Here is a 13538-nt window from a genome sequence, read left to right as displayed (position 1 = left end):
CCTATTAAAATATACTTTCTCATTTTTTATCATCTTTGTCTCTAAAGATTTATTTTTATACCACAGCATCCTTTTTTTTTTTTTTTCTGTGTAGATGACCTATTTATGCTCCTGGAAGGTGTGTCTGGGACCTGCAGGAAGACAGGGCATGTGGGTGGTCAGAAGGGCTTCAGTGGAAGGCACAATTTGTCAGATTTTGACAAATTTTAAAAGTAGGAAAAACATCCCTAGCCAGGTAACACTGAGGCTTACGTCTTTTTATCTTGCCTTCTAGATCTGCAAGACTGGACTCTTCAAGGCCTTCTGACAATGCATCAGTGACTTTCCTTTGCTTAAGTTCAAGTTGCATGAAAGAATCTGATGCTATTAACTCATTCTTCAAACTATTATTAAGCTATTACCTTGGGCCAAGGTATGAGGGTTGGGGATACATCAATGCATATAAAGTAGTCTTTGCCTTGAACGCTCAAGAATCTTGGGCAAAACAGACAACTAAAATGACAGTTATACACAGAGTGATACAGTAAATATTCATTCATCTCATATTGAAATACATGACATGAATACGAATATATATAATTCTAAGAGTCACTGACAATATTTACATTTAATCATAAAGTAAAGCATGTGTTTATAGGTAAATTCAGAACACTCTATCTCAACATATATAAGCATGTAGACTCCTAACTTTTAGGGCTGGTTGGGTTTGTACCACAGCTTGACATGACTAGCTGTCTGACCCTGGGCGTGTGCTATGGTCTAACCTAATACTGTGTCCCCCTGAGAGATGGTGTGCCCCCATAATTGGAACCCTAATCCTCAAGGTGATGGTGTCAGGAGGTGGGGCCTCTGGGAGGTGATAAAATCGTGAGGGTGGAGCCCCAGGATGGGGTCAGTGTCCTTACAAAGAGAGCCCAGAGAGCGCCCTCTTCCCTTCTTCCACTTAAGGACACAAGAGAAGACACCATCTGTGAACCAGTAAAAGTCCTCACCAGACACTGAATCTGCTGACACCTTGATTTAAGACTGGGAGCCCCAGAGCCATGAGATTGTTCGTTAGGCCAGTAAGTCTGCAACAGTTTGTTCCAGCAGCTCGAATGGGCTAAGACAGCATGTGAGCTCACAAGTTCCTCTTCCGAGACACAAGGGATAATACTATTAAAGATCACCACCCTCACACACCATATATACACACAGCCATGAGGCTCACTAACATAAATACATGACTGCTTTTGCCACCAAAAAACTCCTTGTCGTTCTCTTTAAGGCGGTATGTGATTATCATCCCTCCATTATTCTCTTTAATGTCTCAAATGGCACCAGCCCCCCAGGTCCCTGCCTCAGTGAAACGTAGTGCCTTCCTGCTGGCCTGGCATTGTAGTTAATGAGACGTGGGTATCAACGAGGAAAAAGTAAAAAAGAAGAAATACATGAAGCTATTTGGTTAAAACATGTGATCAGTAATTCGGCAGTTATGGAACGAAATCAATGGCAAACAGAAACGAAATGGCACTGTCATCAGCATGGAAAGAACATGTGAATAATTTTATCACAAAGTTGTAAAAAGTGATTATCTTAAATATTCTCCCTTAGCAGTGGGCAGACGTAATTATCTAATCATCTGAGGGCATTTCAAATAGCTTCTATGAGGCTTTTACTCATTAAAAATTCTAATTCATAGAGTTATTTGTACTTTGCACTAATCCCCATGTAAGCATTGTTTTGAAATTTCCTCCAACCATTATTTAAAATTCTTTTTGAAGTAACTGCCATTCTATACCCTGAAAAAGATGACACTAAGGAAATTATGTCTTATAAAAACTTTAAATAGGGAGAATGCATAGGACAATATATTTTACAGGTCTGAAAAAAGAGAAACAAGTCTGGCATCACAAGCTGATTTAAAATATGAATGCATGGAAAAAGAACTAAGTGGGGTTTTGATATATTCTATTGAAGAGTTATCAAAAAGGGCATGATAAGCATTCTCTTCAAATTATTCATTCATAAAGAAAAGCAAAGGCAAAATATCCATATAAGTTAGTTCTGACATTAGAATTATAAAATAGAATAGGTGGCAGCAGCATATTCCTGCAGGAGACAGATCACAGAGTCTTGCATGCCACTCTAATAAGAATATATTTGAATAGACTTTATTATGTAGGCAGTGGGAAGCCAGGAAAGGTTTGAAATAGAAGATTGATTCTCTCTCTCTCTCATAGACTCCTGTGCTCTTATGACAGTCTGGGAATTGATCGTTCAGTCTGAAATAAGGTCGTGGTAGTGGAATAAGGAAATTTTAAAATCAGAAGAGTATTTTGTCACCAGAGCCAACACCCATGTTCCCTGCTTAAATAGGTATGATCTTTTGAGTCCTGGGATAATTTAAGGAAATCCAAAGATACCAGGGCCAGAACTCTTTCAAGGAGATTTCATCTGCCACCACGCCATGTGGAATACTATTGGGAAATAACACGAAGATCAGTTAAATATTAACTGTACCCTTTTAACCATTATTCCTCTGGAGAAGGAAATGGCAACCCACTCCAGTATTCTTGCCTGGGAAATCCCATGGACAGAGGAGCCTGGAGGACAACAGTCCATGGGATCACAAAAGTCAGACAAGGCTGAGCGACTAAACAATAACAACAAACAGTTATTCCCATAAAGGCCTTTCTCACAACACCTTTGTGATCACTTTAACAAAGGACAGAAAAAGATTTCTTGTCTTGACTTTTTAAGAACCATTGTATCTTTCTTCACTGACCTAAGACTTTACACTATGCTAAGTCACTTCAGTCGTGTCTGACTCTCTGAGACCCCCTGGACTGCAGCTCATCAGGCTCTTCTGTCCATGGCATTCTCCAGGCAGGAATACTGGAGTGAGTTGCTATTTCCTTCTCCCAAACTTTCCACCATGGTCAACAATTTGATCACTGTACTTCAGAGCTCTTAAATACTAAAATGCCAGCTGTCAGTGGGCTGTGCAGTTAGAGTTATCATGTATGAAGAAAGAAAAGAGCAAGTTGGCACAGGTGTGGAGAAGGCTACCTCAGAAGGGGAGAGTGGTCCCAGTCAAGCAAAATGAAGAAAGAGTGGGGAGGGTCTGATTCTGTGTAGAAGGTAGAAGGCCGGGACACTCCTGGCTCCCACAACAGCAAGAGAAAAAAGCGATACAAAGTACAGTTCATCACTTCTTTGCAACCATCCGGAAGCGGAGTTTTGGTGAGCCTAAATAGCCTGGACTCCAGGAAGACGGCTCTCCAGGGAGACTCAGGTTGTGTGACCCACATGTGACAGAGCCCAGGAGAGACACAGCTGCCACAACAAGGTGCAGGAGGAGAGCGACACAAAGGCCAACGAATCACAACGACTTGCAGCTCCAGGCCTAGTGAGGTGGGGTAGAACTCCAGGGCCTCAGACAAAAGGGATTTGCTTTTTCTTCTGCAGGTTCTCTTCAGTTGACACTGCCCGGAACTCCCAGGAGCCAAGGGGCAGCATGGTGGACTGCATAGACTCTCCCGGCATGTTAGTCCAGGGTCTCCAGGTGAACAGAAAAGGAACTACAGAGAGACACAGAGAGAGATTTATGAGGGATTGGCTCACGGGACCGTGGAGGCCCAGAGGTTCCACCATCTGCTGTCTGCAAGCTGGAGGCCTAGGAGGGCTAGGGTGTGATTCAGGCCAAGTCTGGAGGCCTGGGATACAGGGGCCCTGTTGTCCCAGGGCAGAAGATGCTCCAGCAGAGAGCAAATCCCCCTTCCACTGCAGTTCTGATCGATTCAGACCCTTGACAGCTTGGCTGATGGCCACCCACACTGGGGAGTGTGATCTTTACTCCATTCAGGGACTCAATGCTAATCTCTTCCAGAGCCCCCACTCTGCCCCACAGACACACCCACAAATGGTCCACTGGTTCCCGGGGTGACCCTTGGCCCGTCAAGTTGGCATAAAATCAACCCTCACACTCCAGATGGCTCAGACCCAGAGGAAGGGTTGAAAAGACAAGGAAGGCACAGACCTGGGTTCATCTCACACAGGGCAGAGATTTCATGCCACTGGGCGAGAAACTGTGGACCTCGTAGTTCTCAGGGTGCAGGTAAACATGCAGGGTTAGTATGGAGACAGTCACCTCAAAACCCTCTGCTCCCGAAGGAGGGGCTGGGAGCCAGCCCAACCCTGGGATCTGTTGCCGCTTTCAGTGGTGGGAAGCTCTCACAAAAGACCTGGGCAGATACCAGGCACTGTGGTGCAGGTCTTGTTACCATGGTGAGAGAGGGCAAGGAAACTGAGCAGCACCCTCTGGGGCTCCTGGGCACAAAGGCCTCTCCCAGTCCGATTCTTGATGACAGGAAATAGGCTTCATTCAATCTCCTTGATCTTTCCTAAATTCCCAGAGGCAGTTTCAAGCAGTTGCTAATTAGGGACGGGAGGGGATGCAGAGACAAGGGAGGAGCAGCCTAGAGAAACAGTGGTGCAGCCTTGGGGCAGGGTCCTGGTTCCCCCTCAAGGGATACACAGAAATATTTCTGAGAGGTTTTGCAGAGTCTTAAACCCTCATGGAGTGAGAAGCTATTATAACTGTAAGCCTCCCCCAAGCACAAAGACCCCAGGCCAGGTGGAACCAGAAGTTTGGTGATACTGACTCCCACATACCTTACAACCAAGCCATCCGAAGAATGTCCACAAGCTGATCCCACCCTCTTTGAATTATTACTATCAAACTCCTCACTACTTTCTCCAGATTCAGACCACACAGTTTTGAAGACTTTAGCGGCCTGTTGCCACTTCACCTGTCAAAGCAATAAAGCTATTCTTCTCTACTTCAGCCAAAACTCTGCCTCTGAGTTTTAATTCAGTATTGGGGGTTCAGAGGCCAGATTTAACTTCAGTAAGAGCATTGAGAACACTGGGACCTGGGTACAGAAAGATGCTGGAGAAAAGAGCTGGACCAGGAAAAGAGAGCCCCTGCCTGCCTCCATGCATGGCCTCGCATACCTGGAACAGCATCAGTGCTCTACATGAATAGAGAGAAGCCCCATGGTGAGTCACTTTCTGGGAACAAGTTTCATTCCTAGGGGACCTCATCCACTTTTAGAAACACCAGGCAGCATTTACTTAAATTTCCCCAAATAGTATCTCTCTCCTTGCTGCCTGCTAGCACCCCACTCTGCCTTCTCTAATTTCTTTTTTCCCACTTTTGGAAACACAAGTTTTGGAAATTCCTCTATTTAGGACCTGGTGATGGCAAAACCAGTTTGCTTGCTCCGTATCCTGGGAATTGTTTATTTTTGCCTTTGCTCTCAAAGCACGTTTTCTCTGGGTCCGTAATTCTAGGCTGACATTTATTCTCTCCATTTATCGAAGGTCCTCACCTGTTGAAACATCAGCATCAGTACAAATTGATTTCATTTCTCGGTTGTCTTTCTACCTGGCTGCTTTTGTGACCCTTTTTGCTTTGCATGTTCTTGAGTTCTTCTATAATAAGGTGGACTTTTTAAATTTACATATCTTAGTTGGGATTCTTTGTGATTCCCGGATTTGAAGAATCTTTTATGTGTTTATAAATCCACATGCATAGATGTTGGTGTTTTATATTTTATTTCCTCTACTTTTGTCTCATGTCCTTTCAGGATTCCAACTCTGTACATAATCTTTTTTTTCAGACTAGACTTTTTGCCCTTTCATATCTTCAATATTTTAAATATTTTATCTCTCTGGGCTGGATTTGGGGAACTGTGTTTAAAACTTTCTTCCAGTTTCCCTGTTCTCTCTTCAAATATGTTTAACCTATGGTTACAGATATTGAATAAATTTTCATTTGAGATTATTATATTTGAAATTCATATTATGTTTAATACCTGAATTTTTTTCCAAATATACCTGCTGATTTTGTATAAATTCTGACCTTTCCTTCTTTTATTAATTTAAGTATCTTAAACATCCTTTTATATGTTGGATTAACCTAGTATTTTAAGGTTTTTCAGTTTTGATTCTTTCTAATTATTCCTTCTGGGTTTTGTTCATGGCATACTGTTTTCATTTGTTTGCTGTGGTCTTCTGTGTGATGTTGAGGTGAAACGTGAGGTCTCACAGAGAACATTTGCACTTGATAATGCAAGTTTTCTGTGTAGATTGCCAAGTGGGGTTTCCATGTTAAATTCCCAGGTAAGGTTGGATGTTGACCACTCAGGTCCTAAGAATGCCCATGGAGTCCTCACATGACCAGCTGAGATTCTGAACGCTCCTTGGTCCCAGAACACAATGTGATGGAGACATTTTCTCTCCTTCCTTTACTGGGATGGGGTGGAGTGGTGTGACACCTTCCCCATTGCCATTATATGTGCCCATTGGCCTCCAGGTTGTTCTGTGGTGTCCTGTCCCATTTCCTAGGTTGGGGGCCTCAGCCTGTGTCTCCCACTCCAGCTGCCCTCAAATCTCCAAAGCATCTGAGGCTCCAACTAGCTTTGAGCCAGTTTGAGGTTTGCTTATCTCTCTTCTCCCTGTTTTTACTTCACTTTGACCTCTGTAGAACCCTCGTGGTTTTCACAGATAATTGGTCCAATAAATACATTTTCATATGCATCTCATCCAGCAGTTTTAGTTTCCCACTGAAAGGTTTGTTTCCTTATCTAATGGGCCTTACAGCTGGAAACAATTCTAAAGCCTCCTCGGGGGCAAGCGGGTGGAAGATGGTGCTTTTGTCACCCACTAAATAAACCAAGCTGGGTCTCCTTTCCTCTTCTTCCTTCCAAGAGGGTGATGCCAAGGACATGCCTAGGGAGTAGCCCCTGACAGTCTCCATCACAGGCCCATGCCCCAGGAGAACCAGCTGCCAGCTCCTTGTGAAACCTGCTCCTTTCCTTGTTAGGAGGAAACAAGGAAACACTTCTGCCCTATTTACAACCAACCCAAGGGTTGGTTCTTTATGCTCAGCCCTGGTCTCTGCTTCCTGCTGACAATGTCTAATACATGAGAACATACTCAGACACGAATCTCATATTGGCTCAAGTAGATTCTAAAATCTGTTGGTTGTGTTTGTTTTGCATGAATTGGATTCTACTGAAGGCTTTTAGGACACAGTTTCTAACAAACGGCATCATTTGAGAGCAAGGTGGTAAGCTGTTTTATCTTGTACCAGCTTCTCTCACAGAATCTCAAGGGCTGTGCTTCCTAAGACAGCCCCCGGGAGAGCGCAGCAGGAGTGATTCTGAGGTCTGCCTTCCACCGCTGGGCCCAGCAGCCGCCACTGCCTACCCAAATGCAGCGTGGCTGTCCTGGCAAAGACATCAGCATATCTGCACATAATTCAGCACAATCAGCAGCAGATTTTCAAATAATCAAATAGTATTTATTAATCCCACACATGCCCCTCGCTGCTCCAGAGGCACCTTTGTAGTATCATCCTTAATTAGGACAATCAAATTCCCCTTTTATCTTCATTCAGCAATTACAAAGTCATTTTGTCAGGCATAAATTACTCTTTCATTATTATGGAAAAATTTATTTCTTACAGACTTCAAACAACATATATGTTATCTTCAATAGCACATAGTCTTTTAGGAAATAGATACCATTTTCCACCCTGAATAAGTATAATTCAGAAGGACACTTCTAAATAATACCTCGTCCGGCTTTATGTTCTGTCTCTGCTATTTCAATGCTTCATTTGACTGGAATCTACAAAGTGATATAATTCGTCTTTAAACTTAGCATAATTTTCCTCTTTTCCTTTGGAAAGGACTTTTGATGGATATATTCCTTTTTGAAAGTCATATTAGACTTTTTTAAGAGCTCAGTGTTAGTTGGCATTTAAACATTTCAGGCCTTAAATGTTTATATATATGATGTCATAATATTATATATAATTCTATATAATATCATGATATTTTATAATATAATGGATATAATGGTAAAGTAGGCTTCACTGGTGGCTCAGCAGTAAAGAATCCACTTGTCGATGCAGGAGACATGAGTTCAGTCCCTGGGTTGGGAAATCCCCTGGAGAAGGAAATGACAACCCATTCCGATTATTATTGCCTGGAAAATCTCACAGACAGAGGAGCCTGGCAGGGTACAGTCCATGGGGTCACAAAAGAGTCGGACACAACATAGCAGCTAAGCAAAAACTACAACATTAGTGATAATAAGTATAAATGATTCAAAAGACCTAAGGATAAAACCATATCTCTGATGAGGTGCTTTCCACTTTATATTAATTTTAATTATACAATTAATTATAAAAATTGATAGTTTAATAGGAGCCATCTTATTTTCTCTTGTTCAATATTGGTCAATGCCCCTCAAACTGCGGAAAGTACATTAGAATCACCTGGAGTTGTTTTTAAAATAATGCTCAGCATTCCCAGGTTCGATTTGAAATTTTTTAGATGTTTCTCTGTAATTTGCATTTAATATGATCCATGCAGTAATCTACACATTAAAGCTTAGAAAACTCTTAATCTGGGGGTTCAGGTGGCACATAGTCTGCAAGAGGAGGTAGGACTTTCTGCTTTTAGTGTCTCTGAGTGGAGCCAAGAATTAAGTTGACATAAGACAGAGCAACAGGAGAAAAGCATTTGGATTTATTTAGTGTAGGTTTTATTTTTTCTTAAGTCTTTAATTTGTTAAATATTGTTTCTGTTTTTTTATGTTTTGGTTTTTGGCCCCAAGCCATGTGGGATCTTAGCTCCCCAACCAGGGATGGAACCTGTATCCCCAGCATTGGAAGGTGAAGTCCTAATCACTGGACCACCAGGGACAGCTCTAGTTAAGTTTTACATGACAGTAGAGCCTCCAAAGAAATGAAGACCCAGGGAAGGGCCAAGCCTACATGATTCTGGACAGAGAGCCAGTGGTGGAGAAATAACTATAAAGCAAATGGGGAGTGAAGTAAGATAACAGTTTTGTTGTTGGTATTGTTTCTTACATTTAGTTGTTTATTCAGTGATAATTAAAATATAAGATATTCTTTACAGTGTAATTTAATTAGATTTATACCAGTTTATCCAGCATACAATCAGTACAATCTATGAGCTATTATAAGTTTCTTCAGGCACTTCCCTGGTGTGGGAAGGAGGAGGAGGCCTGGGTTCAATTCCTGGTCAGGGAACTAGATTCTGTATGACACAACTAAAGATCTCACATGCTGGAACTAAGACCCAGTGCAGTCAAATCCATCCATCAATCAATCATCAATAAATATTATAAAAGAAACTAAGTTCCTTTGCTGTCCACCTGAAACTATCACAACATTGTTAATTGACTGTATTCCAATATAAAATAAAAAGTTCAAAAAGAAAAAAAAAGATTTATTCAATCAGTAGCTTTGCAACATTGTGGATTTTCTTTTTTCACTTTTTTTTAATGTATTAGAGTATAGTTGATTTACAATGCTGTGTTAGTTTAAAGTGGACAGCAACGCATGACCAGCAGGGACCTACTGTGTAGCACAGGGAAGTCTACTCAATATTCTGTGCAAACCTATACGAGAAAAGAATTGGAAAAAGAATGAGTGTGTGTAGATGTGTAACTCAACCACCCTGCTGTACACCTGAAGATAGAAGTCACTTCTACAAGGTCTGTTTGTACAATGTGCCACCCCCCGACTCCCTTTCTCTGGTCACCAGAGCGTTTCTTTGTTCTGAGTGTGGAGACAGTGGAAGACGAGGTCTTCCAGCTCCTGCTTTCAGGGAGAAAGAGGGCGAGGTCAGAGCCCCTTCCTTGCACCCTCTGTTTTTCAAGTGCTCAGAATAATTCTCATGCCCCAGTGCATATTTGCTGGAGTATTCAGCCACTCCTCAAGCTCTAAGTCTCCTCTGCTCGCCGCCTCTTTGGGTAGAGAGTTCTGTCTCCTCTGTGACTCCTGGTCTCTCCACCCACAGGACGATGACATCAGAACGACTCTGCTTTTCCACTGTGCAGTTTTGGGTGGTGCTCATCAAAGGCTTTAAATTCTGCACTTGTGGTTTCTTTGGCAATCCCACACTGCTCGCATCTAGGAGGCTTTGGAGCCATTTGTTTATGGTCAGTCCCATGGGTTGGGATGTCTTCCATGTTCTTTAGATGAGATTCTAATATTTGCTATCTCCTTGTCTCTGCAGCTGAGAGGTCACCTTGAGATCACTGATACAATTGTTGGGAAAAAACATCCCTTAACTAAGACTCTGTTGTTTTTGTTTATCTGTGAAGTCTTTCTGGGCATCTGTGACTTTAAATATTTTCCAAATTTGTTTCTTAAAGTCTGGGAGCTAGCAGTGTTCAGCATTTCTTGTTCTTGCTTGCTGCACTCAGCCATTTTTGATCTCTTGTTGAACACCAGTCTGTTCTTGCCTGAGATAATTTTTTGGTTGTACTTTGCAGGAGAAACCAAGTAAGAGCCAATACACAAGAAAGATGGCCATTTCCAGCCACTTGGCTTACAAATGCCGACTCCGTAGTGGTGGGGACTTGTTTCCTTGTTGATGCAGCTGATACTTGTGCTAAAGGTTTATCTCTGCACAATGTGGGCTACAACTTCCCCGACTCCAGCACTGCGTACTTCTGAGGCCTGTTGGCCTGCGTGCCTGTGTGCTCAGTCATGTCTGCCCTATTGGTAGATAATACTGTCTTAGGTTTTTGCTACAACTCTTGCCCTGGTACAATTTAGTGTACAATAAGTTGGTACAATAAAGTGATACCAGTGTGTTAGATAAGTTCTCAGAACTCAAAGGTTTATAGTAAAGTTTCTTTTTTAAAACCTGGAAGACTTTTGCATTCACTTTTTACTTTCCCACACCACCCATAGTGGGTATGAATAGCTTGTGTCTCCATCAGGAAACCACAGCCAATGGAGAACTTGATCTTTCGTCACAGCGTTAAGAGCCCCTGGGTTCTGTCCCATGAGCCCTCTTTGAAGGAGCTTCCCAGGTGGCTTAGAGGTAAAGAACCCACCTGCCGACATTGGAGAAATAAAAGACCCTGGTTCGATCCCTGGGTCAGGAAGATCCCCTGCAGGAGGGCATGGCCACCCACTCCAGTATCCTTGCCTGGAGAATCCCATGGACAGAGGTACCTGACGGGCTACAGTCCATGGGGTCACAAAGAATCGGACATAACTGAAGCAACTTAGCACGCACGCATGGGAGCCAGTGGTACAGGTCTGTGCTCATGGGGTGCAGGTCTCATCTCTGTTTCTCTCTACTTGTGTGACTGTGAAGGAGCTACCTTTTCTAAATGTCTCATTTCTTACTTGCTGAATTGAGTTAATAATGCTATCACGTCCCATGGATGCTCGGGGATTAAATAAAATCTATACGTGAAGTACTTGTAGTGGTGCCCAGCACAGAGTGGATGTCTTAGTTGCTATCAGGATCAAAATCTTGCAGATGTTTGCAACAGGGAGAAGGAAAAGGTGGGAGACTCCTGCTGTCCAGAGAATAGAATAGAAGGGGCAGGTGCAGAAGAGATGTTAAACTGGTCTGCAATTTGGTAGGAGCTCTGAGCCGTAATGTATTTGCAGCATTATGAAGTTAGTCTTTTTATAGCACCAGTTTTCCAGCAATTTGCATAACATTAAACTATAATTATCACCGCTATTACTATTACAATGACTATTATTGTTTGGCTTTCTTCCTGAGCTAAATGAGTGTCTGTTAGGGCCTGGACTGGCCGTTCCTCTTGCTGAGTTAACAGTGGGGCCCTGCTTGGAGTTCCAGCATATGCAAGAGAGGTCTTTGGGTGAATTTAACCTGTATTGCCTGGAGCAGTTAGGAGTACTTTGCACCAAGGCCAGTCTCCTTTGCTGTATCCAAGGCTTGTCCAGCAGAGCAGAACAGGATAAACCAGACACAGAGCTGTTCAAGAGAACCCTCCTCTATAATGGACTGTCCTGCTCCTTCCCTGTCTAGAAAGGTCCCCTCAGAAGTGTCACAGCCATGCCATACAGGGTTCAGATACGGCAGCTGAACACTGCAAATGTGGCCAGTGGGACTGAGGAGCTCAATTTGACATTTTATCTCATTTTTGTTCACTAATGTAGATTTAAATGGCCGTATCTTGTGGATGCGGTATTTGGCAGTGCCCCTAAATCCTATGGACTCTACTGTAGGAATCAGATGTTACAACAGTGTCAACTGGATGCCAAATGAACCTGACTCAGGAGCCTACAAGCTGAGAAGCTGACACTGGCTGTGGTGGGTGTGAGAACTCAAGCATGGCTATGGGGGATTCAGGCATTTGTCTTCGTATGGACATGTGATGTTGGACTCGTTTCTTGGAGAAATTGCCACATTTCTCCTCTCACTGCTGGACATTTGGGTTGTGTTTCCACTGATGCAATAGGTGTTTAAAACTCCAGTTACTGGAAATGAGACACTGTTATCAACATTTTGATAGAATTCAATTATATATATTATTTTAAAGCTTGGACATTTCATCGTGATTTGCAGGACTTAAAACACCAGAGTAGCCCAACTTAGTAAGAAATAGCCCATTCTCTTAGAACTGTGCTCCTCTCTAAATTCAGTTCTCACATTGTGTTAGGGTGGCTTCCCTGTTTGTTTTTATCAGACCTATTTTCACAAGTCTGAGCAGGTCACTGCCCTGATTAAAATCCTTGGGTTTCCTGTGCTGGCATCGGAGACAAAGCCAGAGTCCTGGGTCTATTTTCCAGGCCCTGGATGGTCCAACCCTTCCCTGGTCTAGCCTTGCCACCCCTGTATCCAGTCACACCTCCCTGTGTTGTCTTGGAACAGGCAGAGAGGTCCTCCCACCCATCTGAACTAAAGGCCCACTGACCCCACTCCCTGCTCTACAGCTCTGTTTCTATTTCTTAGCACTTATCATTACAGAGAAGCTATTTTTTTTATTTGTATTTTTTTGTCTTGATTCTCATTTTTGGAACCCTTTTTACTAGCTAAGCACCTTTAAAATCACAGCCGGTGGTTCTTTCCCTGCTGTTTAACACAAACAAGAATGTTGTGTTAGGTTTTCAGTGCATGAACAATTCAAAGAATGACTCAGTGATTTTCCTTACCACTGCTGCTGCTGCTGCTGCTAAGTCGCTTCAGTCCTGTCCGACTCTGTGTGACCCCATAGACGGCAGCCCACCAGGCTCCCCTGTCCCTGGGATTCTCCAGGCAAGAACACGAGTGGGTTGCCATTTCCTTCTCCAATGGATAAAAGTGAAAAATGAAAGTGAAGTCGCTCAGTCGTGTCCAACTCTTAGCGATCCCGTGAACTGCAGCCCATCAGGCTCCTCTGTCCATGGGACCTTCCAGGCAAGAGTACTGGAGTGGGGTGCCATTGCCCTCTCCGTTCCTTACCACAGACATTACCCAAAACTCCAAGATTTGTGAGGAATCTCTGGGTAACAAATTAAGAGATCATGGTTAGATATTTTAAAAATAAACTAGGCATAAATGCTGAATGAGGTTTTGGTGGTGGTGGTGGTGGTGGTTTAGTCGCTAAGTTGTGTCCGACTCTTGCGATCCCATGGACTGTAGCCTGCCAGGCTTCTCTGTCCACGGGATTCTCCCGGCAGGAATACTGGAGTGGGT

The sequence above is a fragment of the Oryx dammah genome, unplaced genomic scaffold (genome assembly GCF_014754425.2).
Source record: "Oryx dammah isolate SB20612 unplaced genomic scaffold, SCBI_Odam_1.1 HiC_scaffold_10, whole genome shotgun sequence".
In the NCBI taxonomy this organism is placed as follows: domain Eukaryota; kingdom Metazoa; phylum Chordata; class Mammalia; order Artiodactyla; family Bovidae; genus Oryx; species Oryx dammah.
This window is presented reverse-complemented; position numbering follows the sequence as displayed.